The sequence below is a fragment of the Stenella coeruleoalba genome (assembly GCF_951394435.1).
Source record: "Stenella coeruleoalba genome assembly, chromosome: 2".
Classification (NCBI taxonomy): domain Eukaryota; kingdom Metazoa; phylum Chordata; class Mammalia; order Artiodactyla; family Delphinidae; genus Stenella; species Stenella coeruleoalba.
Window position 1 is genome coordinate 110,148,636 of NC_137147.1, and position 23,777 is coordinate 110,172,412.

General features: G+C 47.4%; 1 protein-coding gene across 8 annotated transcripts in view; it reads right to left on the bottom strand.

Moving 5' to 3' along the window:
• Positions 1-23,777, bottom strand: part of SEMA4B (semaphorin 4B) — a 94,689-nt gene that overhangs the window by 37,417 nt on the left and 33,495 nt on the right. For 5 of the 8 annotated variants that reach the window (XM_079912428.1, XM_079912430.1, XM_079912429.1 and 2 more), the window contains one exon: positions 22,063-22,218. The gene's annotated coding sequence lies outside the window, so the exon portion shown is untranslated. Of the gene's footprint in view, positions 1-1,479; positions 1,671-7,416; positions 7,462-22,062; positions 22,219-23,777 lie in introns of those variants that run through there. The other 3 variants (XM_079912434.1, XM_079912427.1, XM_079912433.1) reach the window with 3 other exon arrangements.

A 23,777-nucleotide genomic window follows, 5' to 3' on the forward strand; every position in this document is an offset into this window, starting at 1 on the left:
TTTCCATCAAGTCACTCATGATGCTGTAGTGAAATACTCATTTACACATCACATCCCTCTCTTCCCATCTCTTCCATAAGCTCCTTGAGTGCAGGGACCAGACCTGCCTAACTCAGGTTTTTAATCTCCAGCCCCAGTAAACGTTTGGGAATAGCAGGCACCCAGTAAATATTTACTAAATGAATAAATGGGTTTTCTGTTCTAGTTGACTGTCTCAAATCATTTCCAAATGATTCATTCAAGTGTTCCTTTCTGGATCTCTTTGTCCACATTGCTCTTAACCTTTTCAAAGGAAAGGCACCTCACTGATGTGGGAAGTCCCACTTCCCTGCTTTAGGGCTGCCAAAGGATTTCTTGCTCACACAGTCTCAACAGATTTGTTAGCTTCAGAAGAGATGGTATTTAGGAAAGCTGTTGAATGCTTGGCTCCTGGGGATTAATTTAGGGCAATCCTGTCAGATAAAAGCAAGAGCCCCAAGGCATAGGACCTATGCACCAGGGAGAGAGGCTCTTTCGGCTCTCCTCAAGGTGCCAGCCTCCATTTCCCATCTTTGGTTCACCTGCTGCCAGTGTCCATATCTTTAGATCACCTGTCACCAAAAGTTTGAGCCCCGGGTTGCAAGGAGAAATACCACAGATTTCCCTGAGCTTCAGTAATAATAACCACCGGAGGAAACAGTCACAGCCTGGAAGTCAGGAGACTAGGTTCAAATCCTGACCTTCCCAACTCACTGTCATCTTGGGAAGTAATTTAACTTCTCTGGATCCATTTTCTCCTATGGTAATAAGGGGTGGGTCCGGCTGGATTTCTATATCTCTTCCAGTGCTAAACCATCTACAGGGGAAAAAAATTTTTTTTTGATTGTGTGCTTCCCTGTCCTTACGGCATTCGACCCTTACAAGAAACCTGTGACTCATAAACCAAATGGCATACTCACATTACAGGTGAGGAGATGTGAGCAGAGGTTGACGACCTTACCCAGGTGACCCAGGGCCCCTGAGTCTTTTTGCCAGACCAGAATGGCTCCAGGGAGGCCACTAGAGCAGCCTCATTTCCAGGACCCCAACTTCCTTTCCCTCCTAACCCCTATGTCCACTTTGTCGCTCAGAGAGTAGAAGCTATGACAAAGAGCCTAACTCAGAGGTCAAACCCAGACCATTCCGAGGAGGGGCCAAGGCCTTTCCCAAATTCCAAATGATCTCCCTCCAGGGCCAGGATTACTGCCTCTCAGCTGCAGGTTTGGCTCAGAGGCCCCGGGTGGCCATGGGAACGTGGGCCCGGCCTTCTGCGCTGCCATGACAACAGGCTCCCTCAGTGGCGGGCGCCGGTGCCCAACAGAGCGTGCAGGTGGCGCCCTCTTGGGAGAGGGGCCAGGCGGGAAGTGAGGGGCAGGGGCGGCGGCTGCCTCGGGGTTGCCTCCGCTCCCTCCGCCTCCTCCCGGGGCCGCGGCTCCCGACCTTCCTGTTCCCTGCGCCTACCTGAGTGTCACGGCCCGCGCGCAACCACCGCCCACGACAGGGTCACCTCTGCGCGGCGGCGCAGCCCTTCTTCTCGGGGTGTCCCCAGACTCGTCCCTGCTTCCAGGCCGGCCCAACTCCCTGGGGACCCGGGATGTCCCCGCGAATACCCTCGGTCCGGCGCTGCGTCCCCGGAAATGGAGGGCTGCCGCCAAGCCCCGCCCCGCCCGTGTTGATGGAATTGTCCAGAGGCGCCCTCCGGGCCTCGCCCGCTGTCCAGCAGTCCCCCGCCTCTGCCCCCGGGCGTTGATGGCGACACTAGGCTCGCTACTAGTCCCAGTCGGAACTTGTCCCCGCGACGGCTCGGCGGCTCCCTTAGGCCGTGGAGCCTATGGGGCCGCCCCCTCCCTGACCTTGGGAGCCTCTGCCTGGCCTGACTTAGGCCCCGCAGGGGGCAATCTCGCTAGCTGGAATCCGGAGGGCCGGGTTGTTACACTAGATCTGTTGCCTAACCAAACTTGGTTCCCCTTACCTGCGCATGCATAGTAAAGCCAATTTACTGACACCAATCTACTACCACCCACCTGGCTGTGTTACCTAGGGTGAGTTTCTTAACCTCTCTGAGCCTCGAGTTCTTCATCTGGAAAGTAGGCCTCAGAACAGTAGGGACCTCAGAGGGTTGTGAGAAATTGCAATTATGTAGGCACACACCTGGCACATGGTCAACTCTCAATAATGGTAGCATTGTTTACAGTAAGAGGCAAGGGAGAGCCGAACCGCAGAGCCACCCGCCACGAAACCACCCATGTCTCTGCCCGCAGGGAATGCTGCCCACCGCATCCCTTAACCTGCCACGGGCCGCGCTGTGGGAGTGAAACGAGACGAGGAGATGTGCGGGAGGGGTGAGAGATATGGTTGTAAATAGTGTTTAGCGTTTATCAAGTGACCTTGGCTCATCCCTCTCCAGCCCTTGCCTCCTGGCTCTCCTATCTTCCAGGAAAGCAACAGCAGCTCTTAGGGCAGTTCCTGAAACAACCAGCTCTGGCCGTGTAAGTGGCTGAGCTGGCCAGAGCTGGCTGGTCAAGGGGCTGGTGAAAACAGAGGCCAAGTGCCAGCCTTTTCCCAGGCCAGGCTAGGCTTAAGTGCCCGCCATTTCTCTGCTGCCTCTCCTCTAGACAGAGTGGGGTAAGGGACTGCCAGACTCCCCACAGAATGCTCTCCCACACATAGAAAGAAGTGGCTATTCTGTTGTCTGTCTACAAAAGTGAACACATATTTACTACCATAAAGTTTTTTCATAAACACAATGAAAAATATCACCCTACCCAGAGACCACTAGCGTTAATATTTTCTAAAACTTTGTTTTGAGATACAATTTACATGCCTGTAAAGTGCATGATCTTAAGTCTACTGCTGTTAATATTTTGGTGAAGATACTCCTGTCTCCTTTCTACGCAGTTAAACATTTACATTTTTTAGAAAAAAAGAGTATTCAGTGCATACTCTTTGTGACTTTTCCCTAGGACAGCAATATATCACAGACATTTTTCCTTAACATCAAAAATTCTCTCATACCTTCATTTTTAGTGTATTCTATTGTATGAATGTGGCATACATTTTTAACCAAGTCTCTACTATTGGACATTTAACTTATTTTACTAATTTTTCATTATCATAAATAATGTCCAGATGAGCATCCTTATCAATAAGCCTTTACATACTTCTTCATTACCTTTTGTTCTTTGTATTCTTCCTTCCTACTCACAGTCTCCAATTAGTGGTCGCTGTGTTTACACCTAAGGTGGTACACTTTATTTGTGCAAATGGCTTTAAAAATAGTCCAATCACTTTATTAACTCTGCCTTCCACACACTACTGGATTGGTGGGGGAGACAGGAAGATATGCAAAAATCAGCACTGCTCAGTTTCCTGCACACGGAGCGCGTCGTGTCCTGCTGAGCCCGGGTTGTTCAGAGGAGCTTCTGAAATATAGGCCTCCCCGTGGGGCCTCAGAGCTCCAGAGGGCTTTAGGCAACCCTGACCCTTTCCGTCTCCAGTCCAGCCCAGAGACCCCAGGAAAGAATGCCGTCCACGTCCACGACCCGCCCCCCTTCTCTCTCTCCATCATCTTTTCTTTCTTCTCTCTCCTCTTTTTTCTGCCCTTTCTGCCCACCTCCTTTTCCTGCCTGTCCTCCTCCTCCAAACTTTTTCCAGCCTTTTATTGAAAAAAAGAGAAACATCTTTAATGTACTGAAAAAAGGCCTTATCTTTAACATTATTGATCCCCCTCCACCCACCTCCTTTCCTGGCTGTGGGACCTCAGGTGCAGAGAGGCTTGAGTTAATCACCTTCTCAGTTCACAGCATGTTATCACCATGGTCTGCACAGGGTCCCTGATTCATGTGGCTGTTCATTTCCTTTTATCTTTCCACTTCCTTCCACCCCTCCCCGCACGGGCTACCATTTTAAGGTGTTTAATATATGCTTTTGTTCATATGCCTTCTTGCAAGATGTATCGTGGGGCTTCCCTGGTGGCGCAGTGGTTAAGAATCCGCCTGCCAATGCAGGGGACGCGGGTTCGAGCCCTGGTCCGGGAAGATCCCACATGCCGCAGAGCAACTAAGCCTGTGCACCACAACTACTGAAGCCCACATGCCTAGAGCTTGTGCTCTGCAACAAGAGAAGCCACTGCAATGAGAAGCCCGCACACCACAACGAAGAGTAACCCTGGCTCACCACAACTAGAGAAAGCCCGCAAGCAGCAACAAAGACCCAACATAGCCAAAAATAAATAAATAAATTTATTTAAAAAAAAAAAGTTAATTCCTGCCCCAAGGTCACAAAGATATTCTTTAACATTTTACATTATTTTTTTTTAATTTAAAAAATATTTATTTATTTATTTTTGGCTGTGTTGGGTATTCGTTGCTGTACGCGGGGTTTCTCTAGTTGCAGTAAGCAGGGGCTACTCCTCATTTCAGTTCGCGGGCTTCTCCTTGTGGTGGCTTCTCTTGTTGCAGAGCACAGGCTTTAGGCATGTGGGCTCAGTAGTTGTGGCTCACGGGCTTAGTTCCTCCGCGGCATGTGGGATCCTCCCAGACCAGGGATCGAACCCATGTCCCCTGCATTGGCAGGCAGATTCTCATCCACTGCGCCACTAGGGAAGCCCTACATTATTAACTTCATAGTTTTTTGGACACATTTAGGTCTTTAATCCATATGGAGTCCACTTTTTCATGTGATGATAGATTTCATGAGATTCAGGTGTTTTTTTTCCATAAAGTGAATTACTTTTCCCAAAACCATATTCCTGTGGGTCTCAAACTTAAGCATGTATAAAAATCACCAAAAAGCTTGTTAAAAGCACAGATTGCTTCCCACTCTTGGGCATATACTCAGACAAAGCTATATTTGAAGAGACACATGCACCCTTATGTTCATAGCAGCACTATTTACAAGAGTCAAGACATGGAAATAACCTAAATGTCCATTGACAGATGGATAAAAAAGATGTGGATATATATATATAATATATATATATATATGAATATTGCTCAACCATAAAAAAGAATGAAATAATGCTATTTGAAGCAACATGGATGGACCTAGAGATTATCATACTAAATGAAGTCAGAAAGAGAAAGACAAATACCATATGATGTCACTTATATATGGAATCTAAAATACGACACAAATGAACATATCTATGAAACAGAAGCAGACTCACAGACATAGAAAACAGACTTGAGGTTGCTAAGGGGGAAGGGGGGTGGGGGAGGGAAGGATTGGGAGTTTGGGATTAGCAGATGCAAACTATTATGTATATGATGGATAAACAACAAGGTCCTACTGTATAGCACAGGGAACTATATTCAGTATCCTATGATAAACCATAATGGAAAAGAATATTAAAAAAGAATGTATATATGTGTATAACGGAGTCACTTTGCTGTACAGAAGAAATTAACACAACATTGTAAATCAACTATACTTCAATAAAATTTTTTTTTTAAAGCACAGATTTCTGGGCCCCACCCAGCTGATTCAGGTGGGACCCCAAAATTTACATATCTAATAAGTTCCCAAGTGATGAGATGATGCCACTGCTGCAGGTGGAGAAAGCTAACTTTGAGCACAACTGCCATATTCTTAAAACCTTTACCTCGTTGAGTTTTTTCTCTACCTCACTGGCATCTCCCATAATACCCTGCACTTCTTGGCTGTCCTCCACCCTGCACCCCTCCCCTACCTCTCCCAGGTCTCCTGGGACGTGAGGCTCCATCCACACATTTCATGATCATATCCCCATGCCTCTCCTGAACCACACTCTTCCATCCTCTGGTAAATGCCCTGAGGTTGTCCACCCACCTCCTGGCCACTCCCCTGTAGTCACTGGAGACTTTGGCACATGGCTTCCCATCCTTCTCTTCACCTAAAGTCCTGTCATTGTCCTTAATGACTTCAGCATCCACGTGGAAGACACGTCCTAAATCTGGTTTCTCAGATCTCCAGTGCCCTCCCCCACTCACCTCAGCCACCACTCCCATTTACTGCCAGTAATTGGCTCCATTTCCAAGGTCCTCAGTTCAGGCATCTCTCTCTCTGGCACAGTCTCTTTTCCTTCCAGCTTTCTGGTTTAACAGACTCCCTCTGACCCTTCTTGGATCTCACCAGCATCTCTACCTTCTCCTGATCCATCCCATTTCTCCTTCCCCTTCCTTCATTCCCTCCTTACCCAACTTAGATTCCACGATTCACCATTCCAACAGCGTTATTGTCTCAGTTCCCTAAACTCTGTTGCTGCTATATTTTCACTGTCTGGCAAAAGCCATGGATGAGCTCTGTGATCCACCTTCTCAGTGCTTCTTCCTGAGCAGTGGCTGGGGAGCGCCACTCAGGGCAGAAGGTTCCACTGCAAAGTCCAGGTCACCAGATGGACCCTCACCACCACCTGGCTGTCCTACTCATTTCTGTGGTCACCTCTCTGTACCATTCTCTGTAACAACCCTCTTCAACCTTCTCCCCAAGCTTCCAACACCCTCCCTTTACTTCACATACAGAATAGAAGTCATCGGATGGGGTCTCCCTTATCTTTTTCCTAATTGCATTGAGAGAGACCCAGGCAACTTTCAGGAAAAGGGTGGTAGTCTTGTGCTAGGTAGAGAACATGCCAAAACCTGGTTACAACCAATGCAGTTATTTTAAATGTTTCAACACAACAAATTAGTGCTTTTTAACATACCCACACAAATACAATGGCTATAGGTACAAATACATTTGGTAATAACATCATGTGTCTAAATGTGAGGACCTTCCAGAATGTGGGACCCTCCTGGGCACCAACAGACCCCGCTCATCGCCCTCCACTTCCTAGACTTTTTTCCAGCACAGTAGAGGTTCCCCGCCCTCCCTCCCCACCCGTGGCTGCACATTGGAGTCACTTGGGGAAGCTGGCTGCACCTGCAGATCATTTGAATCAGAGCCTCTAGGGGAGGGCCCAGACGTCAGCATTTTCTAAGCTCCCCAGGTGATGCCAGCTTGCATTCGAAGCTGAGAAACCTACACTGTAGGAACTGCTCCTCCTCTGTCTATCCCCTCACTGTACTTCCTCCCCACTCCCTCCCTCTCCACTGGTTTACTCCTAAAAGCTTTTAAACATGCCCAAGTCTCTCCCACTTAAAAAAAATATTACCCTTGAACAACATGGGGGTTGGGGGTACCCACCCGAGCCATCCAAAACCCTCCCTTACAGTTGGCCCTCTGTATCCATGGTTCTGTGTCCGCAGATTCAACCAACTGCAGACCGTGTAATACATATGTATTGAAAAACATCTGCATAGAAGCGGAACCGCGCATTTCAAACCCTTGTTATTGTTCAAGGGTCCACTGTACACATGCACACAAATAGCCTTTGACTCCCATCCCGCTGTCTACTCCCTCCCACCCCAGGGCTCTTACCTGGAAGGTTCTCCTCCAGTTTTAAGCTGTACAGAGACTGGTGACTCCTAGTTCAACCCTTAGCACCACTTCTCAAACTTTCATATGCACTCGGATCACCTGGGCGATCTGGTTAAAATGCAGATTTAGATTCTGCAGGCCTGGGCGGGGGACTAAGATTCTGCATTTTAACAAACTTGTGTGTGCTGCATGCCGATATTGTGCTCAATCTTCAAGCAGGAAAACTTCATTTTATTTTTTACTTATTTTTTTAGTGGGAATTTATTTATTTTTTTGCTGCACCGCGTGGCATGTGGGATCTTAGTTCCCCGACCAGGGATCAAACCCAGGTCCCCTGCGCTGCAAGTGTGGAGTCTTAACCACTGGACAGCCAGGGAAGTCCCAAGCAGAGAAGCTTTAGACCCCTGCTCAAGGTCGCCTTGGGAAAGCCTCCTCTGACCTTCCTAAATTCTATCCCCACCATCAGACACTCTCAGCTCGGCTTGTCTCCTTCCCAGCACTTAACCCTATTGCTATCTGACATTGTGCTTATGATTATTTTATCACAGCCTACTCCACCAGAAAATAAGCCTTCCGCGAAGGCGTGGGACATTTCCATCTGGGTTTGCTTGCCAGTTGTGCTGCCATCGTGTTGCCTCACGCAGTGCCTGGTACACAGCAGGTGCCCTATTTGTAAACAAATGTAAACCTTTGTAGGAAGTATGAAGGAATACCTTGCTCAGTCAGTCAAAGGAGCAGTTCCTCTTTCCGCCCTAAAGTCCCAGGCCCTCTTTGTTCTCCTTTTAGCTCCTCACCTCACTCTAGGCTCTGGCCCCCAAGACCAGGAGCTGAGAAAGCGATGCAGGAGATGTCTGGGTTAAAAGTCTCTTCTCTGCCCCCAGGCATGACTTAACTCCCCCAGACAACCCAAAGGAAACAGGCCCAACAAATCTTTCTAGTTCCTGGCCAGCAACTGATCTTTTTTGTTATTATTGTTAAGTGTTGCGTGGAAAGGGTTAAAGCATTTACAGAAAGCGAAGGACCTCTCTCCAGCCCTCCATGACGACTCTTGAGATGCTCTGCAAAAGGTCAGATGTTTCCAGAATCTCAACACACAGCCTGTGTCTGTTTAAAGGGAAAGACAACAAGTTCTCGGCCCCCAGCCAGCCCTCATGGGCAATTCTCGCCTGGCTCTGTAGGCAGCCAGCCAGATGCCTGGCCAAAGAGTACACCCACCCCCGCCCCCTCTAGATGGCCCTGGGCAGGCCAGAACTCTCCAGCCCCCAGCCTAGAGTCCCTTCCCCTGGGGAAGGCTGGCATCTGACAAATAGGGCACGCATACCAACTGCTTGGGCCTGTGATGCACGAGGAATGGGGGGGAGGGGCAACTTCCTGTGAACATTGAATCTTTTCAGCTGGAAGGGACTGTATTCTGACCCTGTCACCTTAGAGATGAGGCTCAGAGAGGGGTGGCTGTAAGGTAGTGTAAGAATATCCTAACCCAGTATCGGGAAACCTCGGTTCAGAATCCAGTTCAGGTGCCCTGAGCTGTGAGATCTCGGGCACAATGTGGGTCCTTTCTATGTGTCTGTATCTATTTGTAAAAAGTTTGTACGAATACCTCCCACCCCAGGTAGCTTGCCCAAGATCACACACAGCACAAACCAAGGTTTTCTGACTCCCAGCCAAGGGCCCAGGCCCCTCCAGAGGTGAGCAGACTACCTTAAGCACTGATTGATAGTGAAAAGTTGCTGAAGACACAGTTAAATAGGGACTTCCCTGGTGGCGCAGTGGTAAAAAAAAAAGACACAGTTAAATAACTTTGTCTTTTATTACTTAATCATGTTCTTTGCACAAACCAAAAAAAATTCATATTCCCACCCCTTGGAGGAAATAACTGCTAATATTCTGGCATTTATCCTTTTGCAATGTCAAAGCATATATAAGGTATATATTTGTATATGTTTGTTTGTTTTTCTTGGCCGTGCAGTGCGGCCTGTGGGATCTTCCCCAACCAGGGATTGAACCTGGGCCCTTGGCAGTGTAAGTGCAGAGTCCCTAACCACTGGACCACCAGGGAATTCCCTATATACTTTTTCAACAATGAGATCATAGGAGATCTACCTATCTATCTATCATCTATCTATCTACACTTTTATATACATATTGCTCTTTTCCATATAACTTTTCAGTGGACAATTGACATCCTTTCACGTCTAGATATAGTTGGATAAATGAAGCATTCTATAGTTTGTTTAATCTCCTATGTCTAGACATTTAGGTTTTCAATTTTTCATTATGAGCAATAAAAATCCATCTTTATTCACTTGTTCTGTTATTTTCTTAGGATAAATTCCTCACTGTCGACTGTTGGATCAAAGTGTCTGTGTATTTTTAAGGCTTCTGATACATGCTGCCAGACTGTCCTCTAGAAAAGCTGTGATAATTGTTATTTCTTCAAACAACATATTTATATATGAAGGCTGGTCCTTCTTTAACTAGAAAGCTAACCTCTTCAACAGCACACTCAGCTTTGGGAAGACAAGGGTGGGAAAAAGTAGAGCCCAGATCGACTGAACAGGGCTGGTTGACGCAGGGCAGCTGTTTTGCACCTGATCCACTGCTGCATCTCACCAGGCAGCTACTGCTGGGGCCAATAAGATGCTCCTCTCTCCCAGCCCACATCACAGCTGGGGCCATGGGGTACACGAAAAACTGGTCCAGATATTGCCCTAGAAAACTCTGATAGGGACTTCCCTGGTGATCCAGTGGTTAAGACTCCTGTGCTCCCAGTGCAGGGGGCATGGGTTTGATCCCTGGTCGGGGAACAAAGATCCTGCATGCCACAGGGCGTGGCCCCCCCGCAAAAAACTCTGATAGATGGAAAGGGACTTTCTTTTCCCATATTTCTTTGTACACCCCACCTCCAGCCCTCTAAACAACCACCCTCAAGTACTCTTTATTTCCTAGTTAGACATCACTACTTTTGTAAGCTACTGTTTATTAAAGGTTTCATTTATACTACTACATTTCATGTCTGCATTGGCCCAGGAAGCAGGTACAAGCGAGAAAACTGAGTCTTGGGTAGATCAAGCATCTTGTCTAAGGGAACTCAGCAGGTGAATAACCTACTTGGGATTCAAAGCTAGGTCTGTCTGACTAACAAACCTGTTTTATTTTTAAATTACTGTAGAACTACTATGTATATCAATTAAACACGAAGGCTTGGAAGGATGCAGCTGGTTTGGGGTGGGTGGTAGACATTACCAGGGCTCACCAATATTTCCAGCTCCCTTCTTTTTCTGGATACATAGGAGAACAATACTTCCAAACTGTCTGGAAGTTAGGTGTAGCCACGTGACTTGCTCTGGCCAGTGAAATGTGAGGAAAAGTGACACGTGTCCCTTCTGGGGGAGGCATTCAAGAACCAGTGTGCAGTTCTCCTGCATTCTTCCCTTGCAGTGGTGAGCCCTGAAGCCTCATGTTGGGATGATGGCATCATAAGAGTTTAATGATGACTAAGGTGCTGACTACAAAGTGCTGAGCCTATGCAAGCCACGTTGGGAATTTAAGCATGGGCAAGAAAGAAATCTTGGTTGTTTTAAGCCAGAGATGTTTAGAGGTGTTTGTTACCACATCATAACCTAGCCTATCCTGACTTCTACAAGTGGCGATGGGGAGTTTCATGTCTTAGGCTAAATTTTTCTGTAGTTTTTATCCTTTGAGAAGATATCCATTTATAATTTAAAAAATAAGAGTCATGGGACTTCCCTGGTGGTCCAGTGGCTAAGACTCCATGCTCCTAATGCAGGGGGCCCGGGTTCCATCCCTGGTCAGGGAACTAGATCCCACATGCCACAACTAAGAGTTTGCATGCTGCAACTGAAAGATCCTACATGCCGCAACTAAAAGATCCTACATGCCACAACTAAAGATCTTGCATGAGCACTATTTACAATAGCCAGGACATGGAAGCAACTTAAGTGTCCATCGACAGATGAATGGATAAAGAAGATGTGGCACATATATACAATGGAATATTACTCAGCCATAAAAAGAAATGAAACTGAGTTATTTGTAGTGAGGTGGATGGACCTAGAGTCTGTCACACAGAGTGAAGTAAGCCAGAAAGAGAAAAACAAATACCGTATGCTAACACATATATATGGAATCTAAGAGAAAAAAAAAAGGTTCTGAAGAACTTAGGGCTAGGACAGGAATAAAGATGCAGATGTAGAGAATGGACTTGAGGACACAGGGAGGGGGAAGGGTAAGCTGGGACGAAGTGAGAGAGTAGCATTGACATATGCACTACCAAATGTAAAACAGATAGCTAGCGGGAAGCAGCCGCATAGCACAAAGAGATCAGCTCAGTGCTTTGTGACCACCTAGAGGGGTGGGATAGGGAGGGTGGGAGGGAGATGCAAGAGGGAGGGGATATGCGGATATATGTATGTATATAGCTGATTCACTTTGTTATACAGCAGAAATTAACACAACATTGTAAAGCAATACTCCAATAAAGAGGTTAAAAAAAAAAAAGATCTCACACGCCGCAACTAAGACTGGCGCAGCCAAATAAATAAATAAATATTTTTTTAAAAAGTCATAATACACATTCACACAATTGGGAACATAATATACACCCTGCTATGCAACTTCCCTCTTATTCTTAAAACTAACCATTTCCTATGTCACTTTGCCTAGGTCTACTTCATTCCTGTTTTTTTTTTTGGCCGTGCAGCAACACGCAGGATCTTAGTTCCCTAACCAGGGATCGAACCGGGGCCCCTTGCAGTGGAAGCACACAGTCTTAACCACTGGACCACCAGGGAAGTCCCTACTTCATTCTTTTTAACAGCTGCATAGTATTCTATTCTCTGAATATACCATAATGTTTTACAACTGACCACTATTGACAGACATATAGGTTGTTTTTGGTTATTCACAAAATACATGCTCTAAGCTACGGCTAGGCTGTTGCAACATTTCTGGGAAAGGGAGGACTACTATTTACTTTCCCTTTATGGTTCATATCTTGCCGTTAGTTTACAGCCTGAGCTCAGCACTCAAGAGGGCTGTGGGCACCTCCTAGAGAGAGATGAATAAGCCAAGTGTGCCTGCACCCTTCTCAGGACGTACGGATGCGGAGGCTGGTGACAGCCTGTGCGTGTGCATGTGTGAGGGCTGGGAGCTGGCCTGGGAGAGCAGGGCAGGGAGGCACACACATGCAACTTGGGCTGGACTGATCCTGACTCATAGGTTCAGGCAGATAAGTTAACGGCCTGGAGCTCTCTGACTGAGTTCTGACTCACTCAGACAATTATCCATAAACAAGTCCTCTCACTTCTCAGCTTTCTTCCGAGCGCCACTACACAATCTTTGGGAAGGGCTGTGACATTAATCGTTTGGAGTCTGAGAAAGATGAGAGCTGTTCAAAGAGAGTGCCAAGAGGATTATAAGTGCTGGCCTCATTCATAGGAAGATGTCTAATTACTCCTTATTACATTCGTATTTTGAATGGCCCCCAAGTAGAGGGTCCGATAGTGGCTGACACAGGTTTTCCCGCATTCCATTCCCAGAGTGATTTGACCGAAAACATTGGTCACGTGCCTATCAAGAGCTCTTCCCATTCCTTTCTCTTCAATGGCTTTTCTCAATTCCTTTTTAAGATAAAAACAGCTTTATTATTATTATTTCTGATTATAAAGGAAACACTTGCTCAGACAATACCAAAAAGCATAAAACGAGAGTGGAAATCACCCAGCAGGCCATCCCCAGAGAGGCCACTATTGACATTTTGGTTTCTTTCCTTTTCTTTTCTTTTTTTAATGTTTATTTTTATTTATTTATTTATTTTTGACTGCATCGGGTCTTAGTTGCGGCACTCGGGATCTTTCGTTGCGACGCACAGGCTTCTCTCTATTTGTGGCGCATGGGCTTAGTTGTCCCATATGGAATGTGGGATCTTCGTCCCCCGACCAGGGATTGAACCCACGTCCCTTGCATTGGAAGGCAGATTCTTAACCACTGGACCACCAGGGAAGTCGCACTATTGACATTTTGAAGTACATCTTTCCAAACTGACTCTATGTTTGCCTGCACAGCCACATAGGCACATACAAATCAAGTTACCAATCAGTATAGCCCTCCTTTGGAGGAGCTGCTGTGTATTCCATCGTACGGGTGCAGCTGGAAGCCTCTCATCTCCTCCCTCTCTTGCTGCAAGATCTAGCAGAAGGCCATGGCAAGACTTTAATAAAACTCTTAATGAGCTAATAAAGGCATCTAAAGATGGCCTTAGGATTTGAAGAACTCCATCTTCCGTGCAGCTGGAAGTGAATTCACATGCAGATAAGCATGGTGGGCAGGACACCCTGCTGGGAGTCAGGCCAGCTGGTTCTACAGCTGAGTTCTAGACCTGCCTTTGCCACTTTCCTGGTGGGCAAGTCCCTTTGTCTCTCTGAGCCTCATCTGCAGTTGAATATATGTGAAACTGGGTGTGACATACGACTATGCAGAGTACAAAGTACTATGTACTTATGCACTAAGCACTAGGTACTAGGTACTATTTAGAGGCACTACTGAAGAGCAGGGAAGAAACTGGGGTTTCTCAGCCAAGAAAGAGGGCAAATTTTAGAGTTTCCCTGGATATGACTTAAGGGGGTAACACATATATCATAGAGTTCTAGAAAAACTTAGAATCAACTATACTTCAATAAAAATTTTTTTTAAAGAAAAAAAAAAAAAAAAAGAAAAACTGAGCAGAAAAGAACCTCGGAGATCAGAGTACTACCCCCTCACACAATAATTCTGAATATCTGCGCATCTGTAACATGACTAATGGAAAAATGGGTTTGGAATGTAGGTTTTTCTCTCTTAAGGCATTCTCATGTCTGGCTTGGAGTCCTGGAAAGAGCTTCCTAAGTGTCTAGTCCTGGATCAGCACCTATGACGCATATGACCTTAGGCAAGTTCCTTAAGCCTCTGCGAGCCTCGATTTTCTCATCTATAAAACGGGGCTTCTGATCTTGCCCTACCTGTCTTACATGTAGGTGTGACATGAGGTTTAAATAAGGCACCGCGTGTGAAAGTGTTTTGGAAATCTAAAGTGACTTCACACCTGCAAAGCTGCCTCACTATAGCTCTGGTCCACTGCCCAGAGCGGAGAGGCGTGAAGGGAATGGCCACCAAGACCCTCGTTCAAAAGTGGGTCTTATAGGGACCTCCCTGGCGGTCCAGTGGTTAAGACTCTGTGCTTCCACCGCAGGGGCATAGGGTTCGATCCCTGGTTGGGGAACTAAGATCCCACATGCCGCACAGCATGGCCAAAAATTAAAAAAAAAAAAAAAAATTTAAGTGGGTCTTACAGAAGGGGCCATCTAGAGAGAGCCCCTGAGCACCAGTGATCGCTCTGGAGCTGGGGAGGCAGCAGAAGGAAAGGCAGGCAAGGCCCTTTCCTCATGGAGCTTAGAATCCCACGGAGAGACAGACAATAGAAAGGGAGACAAATAAAAACAAGGTAGCTTCAGAGAGAGGTGAGTGCTCTGAGTGAAATGAAACAGGATGAGGCTGTTAAGGAGGGATGGGGCTAGATGAGGGGGTGACCAAAGAAGGCTTCCCGGAGGAGGTGGCACCTGAGAACTAGGACGTGAGTGACAAGGACAGCCACGAGAAGACCTGGAGCACGAAGTGTTCCAGTGCAAAAGGACAGCCAGTGCAAAAGCCCCGAGGCAGGAATAAATTCCTGTTCAAGGAATTTCGAGAAGCTGGTGTTTGGAGCTGCAGGGGGAGAGGGCAGGCGGGGCAGCGGGCCAGGGCTTGCAGTGGGTTTCAGGAGAGGCTAGTGAGACATGATCTAGTTTGTGTTGAACTAAGATCAGCCTCCATTGGGTTGGAAGTTCCATCTCTTACATGCCATGTTGGGGGCCCCAAGAAATTTTTAGGGCTTTCAAGGGCCTTATCCAGGAACCAGCAAACCTCCTAAACCTACATACTAGGAAAACTGAGAGGCAGAGAGAAAGGCCACTTGCCTAGGGGGCCCCACTGCTTCCTTCCTGGGGCTGGCATTCAAGCCCAGGTCTCTGATCCTGGTCCCTGAGACCCATCCTCTCCCCCCAGGGCCACCCCACCAACGGAGGATGGGAGGGGGTTCACTGAGGCCGCAGAGCTGGAAGATGGGCCCAGTGCCCCAAGGCTTCCAGCTTCAGCTGGTGAGATCCCAAGGCTGGGCTCCAGAAAGGAAGGGCATATCCCAGTTGGGCCTCGTCCTGCATCACTAGGCCCAGTGCTCAGCCCTCAGCTGGCAGTGGAGGGGGGCAGTGGTCAACTCCAGGCGCTCAGCCAGCCAAGAGCAACCTGATTGAGCAGGAAATGGGCCTGCAGCCAGAGAAAGCATCAACCAGCACCTGGAGGCTTTGTTCCCTTTATTCCCGTTGTAGGCTTTCTGAGGCACCTGCAGCTGGGCCTCAGGAGCACCAGGGCCAGGAAGGGGCTCCCACGGGATCTGGTTCTTCTGCAACAGGGAGCGGCCTGACTTGTGACCCGGAGGGAGGTCTCATGATATAATAACAACAATAGGTTCACTTACTATGTGCAAGAGACATTTCATTTAACCCTCACAACAAACCGAGGAGGCATGTACTATTATCATCTACATACTACAGATTATGAAATGGGGGCACGTGGAGATAAAGTGACCTGTGTGAGGTCACACAGTATAAGGAAGTGAAAACAGTATGGGCTTTGGAATCAATGAATCCCAGCCCTATTTGCCTCTATGACCTTCGGCAAGGCATTTAAAAATTTACAAGCCTGTCATCTTATTCTGATCTCAGAGGACTGCAGTGCCAATTAAATGATTTGAGATATGCAAAGCCTCTGGCGCGTGGCTCTCCATCCAGACAAGTCTTTCTGTCCTCCTCCCCGCTTCCCATATCTCTGTGACCTTGGCATGTTACCACCACCGAGCCTCAGTTTCCTCATCAAAGAAATAGGTACAATGACATTACGCAATAGGGCTGTTGAAATCCTGATGCTCTCCTGAGAGGCATGCCTCATCTTTTGAAAAGGCCCCATTCCTGAGACCATTCAAGGAAGGTGCCATTTTACAAAATTGCCATCTTTGCTTTCTATCAAAATAAACAAAGAAACACAAATAGAAAAACCAGTCTTAGAGCCATTCCCCATTTGAGACAAAAAGCCAGTATTACGCACACTGCTGGGCTTAGAAGGTTTTCTCAGAAGGAAAAACAGAAGTGACAGCTCAAGTCATAACATGGCTACCAGGATTCTCTCTAGTTCCACACCCTGGGACAGACGACACCACCCACAGCAGCGGCAGCAAGACGGACAATTGTAGGCTCATGCAAAGTACCAGGGAAGATCCACCAGGGATTTCAGCCAAAAACAAGACAAAACACTAAACTCCTTTTCCTATAAATCAGCCAATATTTTTCAAGTTCTTGTTATCAGTAAATGCTTCTTACCCCCAATAACAGGGAATATACATGAAAACATAGGTACCACCACGGTTGTAGATACACATCAGGGTGGTGGTCCCAGCTCTTCCCAAGGGCCATGCCTGTTTCTCTCAATCATCTTTTGGGGGATAAACTGCTCTTTCTCTGGTCCAACTCAGCCATTCATGTAAGGGCTGCCAATCAGTCTACATCACTGCCCCTGGTCACAGTGATTGGTCCAGGAGAAGGGTATGTGATCCAGAAAAACAAGGCTATCAGAGCTTTTACCAGGATTTCAAAATTGGAGCTGGAGAGGAAAATCCTGTTCCTCTTGGACTGGTGAGCTCGAAGGATATAAATCCGGACTAACGACAGCGATTTTCTGGATGCAGAAAGCCTGTTTGCAAAAAACAGGGGATGAAGACCTCAAAGAGAGAAGCCATGATGAGTAGCAGGGTGTCCTGACATGATAATCTCAGATTCCTGTCGTCCCTAAGGCAGGCTCAACCCTTCCTGCCCATCTGCTGGTGGTGTGTTTCAATGAGCCAATAAGCTCCTTCCCATACATTGGGAGTTAAGAGCCCTGCCTAACCCAGCCACCAAGCATTGTGTGGTAATAAACACAGCAGTTCAGTAGGAGAGATGTCACAGGCAGGACTTGATGACTTGCCAAGTGAAAGTTTTAGGCAACCTGGGCTGTGACGGCAGAGACAAACAAGATTACCTGATTCATTCAAATCAACAAACATTCACTGAGCCCCTAGCCAGGGACAGTATTAGGCATTCAGGATATAACAGTGAATGGGACAGACTAAGTACTTTCCCTCACTTTGGAGTAATCAGAAGGGACTTCCTGGAGCTGGGGAGGTTGTAGGAAGTCACTGAGGGATGGTAAAATCTGGCCAGGCAGAGAGTGAGGGGGAGAAAAGCATGAATAAAGATATGGAGGCATAAGACTCTTGTCCGTGAAGGCGCATTGTCTTGTATCTCCATGGTGCCTGGCTACAGCGGGCACTCAGTACGTTTTGTTTTTTGTTTGTTTGTTTTAATAAATTTCTTTAGTTTTGGCTGCGTTGGGTCTTTGTTGCTGCGCGTGGGGTTTCTCTAGGTGCGAACGGGGGCTACTCATCACTCCAGTGCATGGACTTCTCAATGCGGTAGCTTCTCTTGTTGTGGAACACAGGCTCTAGGCGTGCGGGCTTCAGTAGTTGTGGCATGCAGGCTCAGTAGTTGTGGCTCACGGGCTTAGTTGCTCAGCGGGACCTTCCCAGACCAGGACTCGAATCCATGTCCCCTACATTGGCAGGCAGATTCTTAACCACTGAGCCACCAGGGAAGTCCTGTTTTTTTTTTTTTTTAAATAGGAATAAATGAGGTAATACATGTAAAGATCCTATCTTTTTTTTAAAAAAATTATTTTATTTATTTTCTTTATGCTTTTGGCTGCGTCGGGTCTTAGCTGTGGCACACGGGGTCTTCACTGAGGCATGCAGGATCTTTTCGGGCTTCTCTCTAGTTGTGGCGTGCAGGCTTTCTCTCTCTAGTTGTGGTGCATGGGCTCCAGAGAGCGTGGGCTCTGTAGTTGTGTTGTGCAGGCTTAGTTGCCCCATGGCATGTGGGATCTTAGTTCCCCGACCAGGGATCGAACCCGCGTCCCCTGCATTGGAAGGCAGATTCTTTACCAATGGACCACCAGGGAAGTCCCTGTTTTTGTTTTTAATATTTATTTATTTATTTGGCTGCACCAGGTCTTAGTTGCGGCACGTGGGATCTCTTTTTTTTTTGAGTTGCGGCATGCGGGATCTAGTTCCCTGACCAGGGATGGAACCTGGGTCCCCTGCATTGGGAGCGCGGAGTCTTAACTACTGGACCACCAGGGAAGTTCCTCAATACGTGTTTATTGCATGGTATGCATAAGTGAATGAATACGTGAGTGAAGTAAAGTGCAAGTCATTTGGGGGAAGAGCAGGTCATTCAGCTTGGCAGGAGAAGAGCTACTTTTAGAGAAGGCAATGTTGAGGAAGGCAGATTGAAGCCAGACCGCAGAGGACCTTGCTGAAAAGTGTGGACTTGGCCTGGGCCACACCACACAGTCCCAATTCTGGCAGGGCTCGTAGGAGCTGGTCAGGCAGGACAGTGGATCTCACAGGCCCCGTGGGGCCCCCACCTCTGTTGTGGTTGCCACACGCATGCTCTCTCAGCCTCGCCAGCCAGGCTCTGCTCAACACCCTAACCAGCAACCCAACTACCCAAGGTCATGCCCCAGACACCACCGCCCTTCTGGCTCCTGGGTGAAGCTGCCAGCACATCACTCCTGCCCAGTCTGTAATTTAAACATGATCTCCTCCCAGCCTGACTGCTCGTCGCCTTCCGCACCCCAGATGTACCCGCTGCAGGAGCTGCCCAAAAAGGAGAAGAGGTCTGGTGTCCATTGAGCCCCTGAACTGGGCTACAGGGAGGGGCTTGAAGTCCCAGCTAGGCTGAGTCTGGGCACAGCTGGGGTCACCATAGTCGGCTCCTGAGCTCAGAACTAGGGAGACCATGCCCCCTCGTGGCCAGGAGACAGTCAGCACCTTGGTCTTCCCGGACTACGACATATTTACACTTTTACTTTACTTTAGGGAAGTTTTAAAAAAGGAAATACATTTCTGAAAAGCTGAGAACACAAATCACATAAGTTAGGTTGACATCTCAAGGAAACTCATAGTAAGACTTCTAGAAAAAGCTATTTCAGATTTTCCAACGCCAAAGCAAATTTTTCTGACTCTAATTTCTTTTACGTTTATCTGCTAAAGCAGGAGGATGGGATGTCTGAAAATTGTTGTTTTAGGTATTTTCCAGTTCTGTGAAGAGTCTTCCCAGGTTAATATGTTCCGTGAGGTTATGGAACATGCCTTCCACTTCTTTTGTGATTCTCACAGCCCTGTCAGGGCAAGTGGATACCTCATTCATAAAATAATCTGTGAGAGTAAAGAGCTCCTCTCTACACATTTCTCAGCTTTGAAAACTCAGCTTTTCACCTGCATAGTGTTTGTCTGCAATGGGGGCAAACCTCTGAGCATTGGTGATATTACCTTATTTACAAGCATTTTTGTCTACAATACGTAATGCCCTGTATTAGGTGCTCATTGTTATTGCTGGTGGTAGTGTTTGTGGAGGAGGAGAATGGAGATTGAAAAAAAAACTACAAGACAGATCCTGATCTCAGGGGCTGTATCCACCTTAGACAGGATATACACACATGACACAACTTGCAAACAATCACAAATTAACAGCAGGGTATAAACTAAACATAAATGTGCTGAGAGCAGTAATCAGAGTGGGTGGAAGGCTGATGGCAGGACACTTGCTGGAAATATGGTCTGAGGGGAGTCTGGAAGAATGCCAGGCCCGAAGACTGAGGCCTTCTGGGACTGAATATTTGTCAAGAAGGAGGCCAGCATCTACACAACTTTGGAGATACAACCATTATGCCTCCAAGGCATGGTGGCCTACCTGGCACCTCCTCTCACTGTTCCATCCTTGCCAAAGACCCCATACTCCTTCCCACCCTCCTGCTCCTATCATTGGGCTGCCATATGGTCAAACATGAACCACTACCAGGGATACCTGGCCCACATGTACACCTCTTACTGCCTCTAGCCAACCCAAGGCTATTCCTAGGGGCATCAGAATACCCCTTGCCAGTACAACCTCGGTGAGGTTCTACTGATTATGCCTTTGTCCTGCCTCCGTCCTAGAAGGGAGCCAACCAAGTTCTTTGGATCCCCAGAGTCATGAAGTCTCCCAATCCCAGAAGCCAGGTATTCTCATGGCAGTGAATACTTGGGCAGGACTGATGCAGGCCTATACATGGATGGGGCTGTAGTACACTACAGGTGGTAGCCATGCACTCTGACTGTGAATAGCCTGGAAGTTTGTTCCAGTCATTGGGTTCAGTATAGAGGTCAGGGGTTATGAAATGCAATACATGAAGTGGTGTAGCTTGAGGGCAGGAGTCAACTGTTTTAACCACATCTCAGACCAGGAAGGTCATTAGTGAGGAATATTGGGTGCGAGAGGATTGAGAGATTCCACTGGGTCTGTCCATTCTTCACTAGTAACTTTTCAAAAGACAAAGCAAATGCTAATTGATTCATTTTAGTTGGGTATAGAATTGCCACACAGTTTGGAAATCCTCAGGAACTAGAAAGTTGCTCAGTGAATAAGAAATTCAAATAAAGACAATCAGATGAACCAAACAGCTGAAGACATCAGATCAAGAAAGCCCAAGGCAGTCATCTTATCACCCCAAGTTCCAACTTTTTAGGATCATCTCTACATTGGATTCCACCAGGCCTTTTTTTTTTTTTTTGTGGTACGTGAGCCTCTCACTGTTGTGGCCTCTTCCGTTGGGGAGCACAGGCTCCGGACGCGCAGGCTCAGCGGCCATGGCTCACGGGCCCAGCCGCTCCGCGGCATGTGGGATCCCCCCGGACCGGGGCACGCACCCGCGTCCCCTGCATAGGCAGGCGGACTCTCAACCACTGCGCCACCAGGGAAGCCCCTCCACCAGGCCTTTTAAGCACTCAGGCTGCAGCCCCCTCTCAAGACCGTAAGGATTGTATATTACCCTAGGCAGTTGCCCACCCACCGCTTTTGGAACAGCTTGTGGCCCTTTCTCTGGGGGGGGGGGATTTTGCTGTCATTGATGCCCTCAGCATTTGGACCTGTACCTGTTTGGATTTGGCCAGTCCCTGAATGACCCAATTAGACTCTGTGATCTGGCTTCTGGACAGAACAACTTTGCTCCTGGGCTCAGGGTGGGGGGGCAGGGCATCATTTGGGATAGTTTTGGCTCTAGGTAACAGAAACCGTACTCAAGCTGGTTTAATCAGTGAGGACATTTATTGTGTCATTTAATAGGAAGTCCCACGAGAGGGTGGTTTCCAGGTAAGCTGATACAGCATCTCAGTGAGGACATAAAGACCCCAGTTCATGTGTTCCTTTGTTCACTCCTTCCCTGACACAGGAGATTGTGCCATTTTGCCCTTCATGCATGAGAGTCCCTGCTTCCTCACAGCCCTACCAACAGAATGTATTGTCAAACATTTGGATTTTTGCCAATCTGATAGGTGAAAAGTGGTATAACAGTCTTATTTCAATTTTAATTGCTCTTACTGTGAGTTAAGTTGAGCATTTTTTCCTGTGCTTAAGGGCTACTTACTTGTTTTTCCTTTTCTGTGAACTTTGTCTTCACCTACTTTTCTCACTTTCCATTTGGGTTGTTGACCTTGGAAGCAGGGTTTTTTCCATCTCTCTGCTCTGGCCTTTTGAGTGCTTGCTTCCTGCTCAGGCTGGAACCAAGATGGCAGCAGCAGTTCTAGACATTGAGATGTTCAGAAATTAGGTTTGTCACTTTCTGTTTGTAGCTAACCCAGTTCCACTTTCCAACCCCCTTCTCCCTTTCCTGTTTCTTCTTTATTTTTGTTTGTTTTTTTGGTCTCGCGGTGCAGCTTGTGGGATCTTAGTTCCCTGACCAGGGATCGAACCCCGGCCCCCTGCAGTGGAAGCACCGAGTCCTAACCACTGCACCACCAGGGAATTCCCATCCTGTTTCTTCTTTGGACAAGAAGGGCTAAAAACTGACTTTCCCAGTTTGCTTTGCAGTGAGGAGCAGCCATGGGACATAGTCCTGCCCAATGAGACGAAAGTGGGAGAGTACGAGGAAATTTCTGGGAAAGATTTGGTCAGAAAAAGCACAGGTGTCACTGGCATAGCCCCTTTCTTCCTGCCTTAACATGAACAGAATGGCTGGAGTGGCAGCCTTCTTGACACCGTAAATGAAAGACAAAGACAGTCACAGAGATGTTGATCCTAATATTATTGGAGCCACTAAACCAACACCAGGAACCACCTACCTCCAGAGTTTGTACACAGCTTATTAAATATCTTCACTCTTAAATTATTATTTGTCAGGGTGTGGGTGGTGGGGGGTGTGTTCTCTTACTTGCTGATGAACACATTCCTAACTGGTACACTGTGGCTTTCTCTTAAGAGGGAGAAAACTTCCCAGAAGTCACCCTCCCCCTTTCCCTGGACCTCCCCTCAGGACATTGGTCAGATTGGGTCACATGTCCTTTCCTGAACCAATCACCTCAAGGGCCAAGGATTCTCCTTAGGCCAATGGGGTCATTCCTGGGGTGGGGGCAACGTTCACTGAGGCATATGGATACAGGGAAGAGAGGTGGAAACCAGAGGCAGGAGGATGGTGGCATTTTTAGAAAGGAAGGGGTGAGACATGGCTGCTGAGTGGACAGGCAGTGGGGTCTCCTGCAGTGAGTGAAAGAGTAGCCTCAGCTCGGGGCTGCGCCTGGGGGAGTGACTTGTGTCTCACCTGCATGGACACGCTGTCCAGTCACACTGGTCTAGGGCATTGCAGGCTCTACCTGAGTGCAGAGATTTGTGACCTGTCTCACCTGTTGGGCAGCAAAGTCCTGTAAACTACGAATGCATAGCTACATGAGCTACATATACGTCTCTCAATGAGGTCAAAGAAGTGGTTGTATTTCCTTAAAACAAAAACAAATTTTCCTTAATAAACGAATAGATTATACCAGTTTATAAACTCCATGAGGGCAGGGGTGTGTCTTTTTTGGTTTCTGCTGTACCCCAATCCCTAGCAATTGATTAAAAATGTTGAACAGGACAGAGGCTTTTTTTTTGGCCGCACCTCGCAGCATGCACCCCCCACAGTGGAAGCTTGGAGTCTTAACCACTGGACCCCCATGGAAGTCCCCAGAGCTTTTCAACACAGACCTTGACATCAATCAGTCCACTGATTTGGGGCCTCTGATAATTCAATCTGCTACCGTCCGACTGATTTATACTGGTATCTACCCTGTACTTCTCCCTCTCCACTACAGGACTACAACAAGAAGT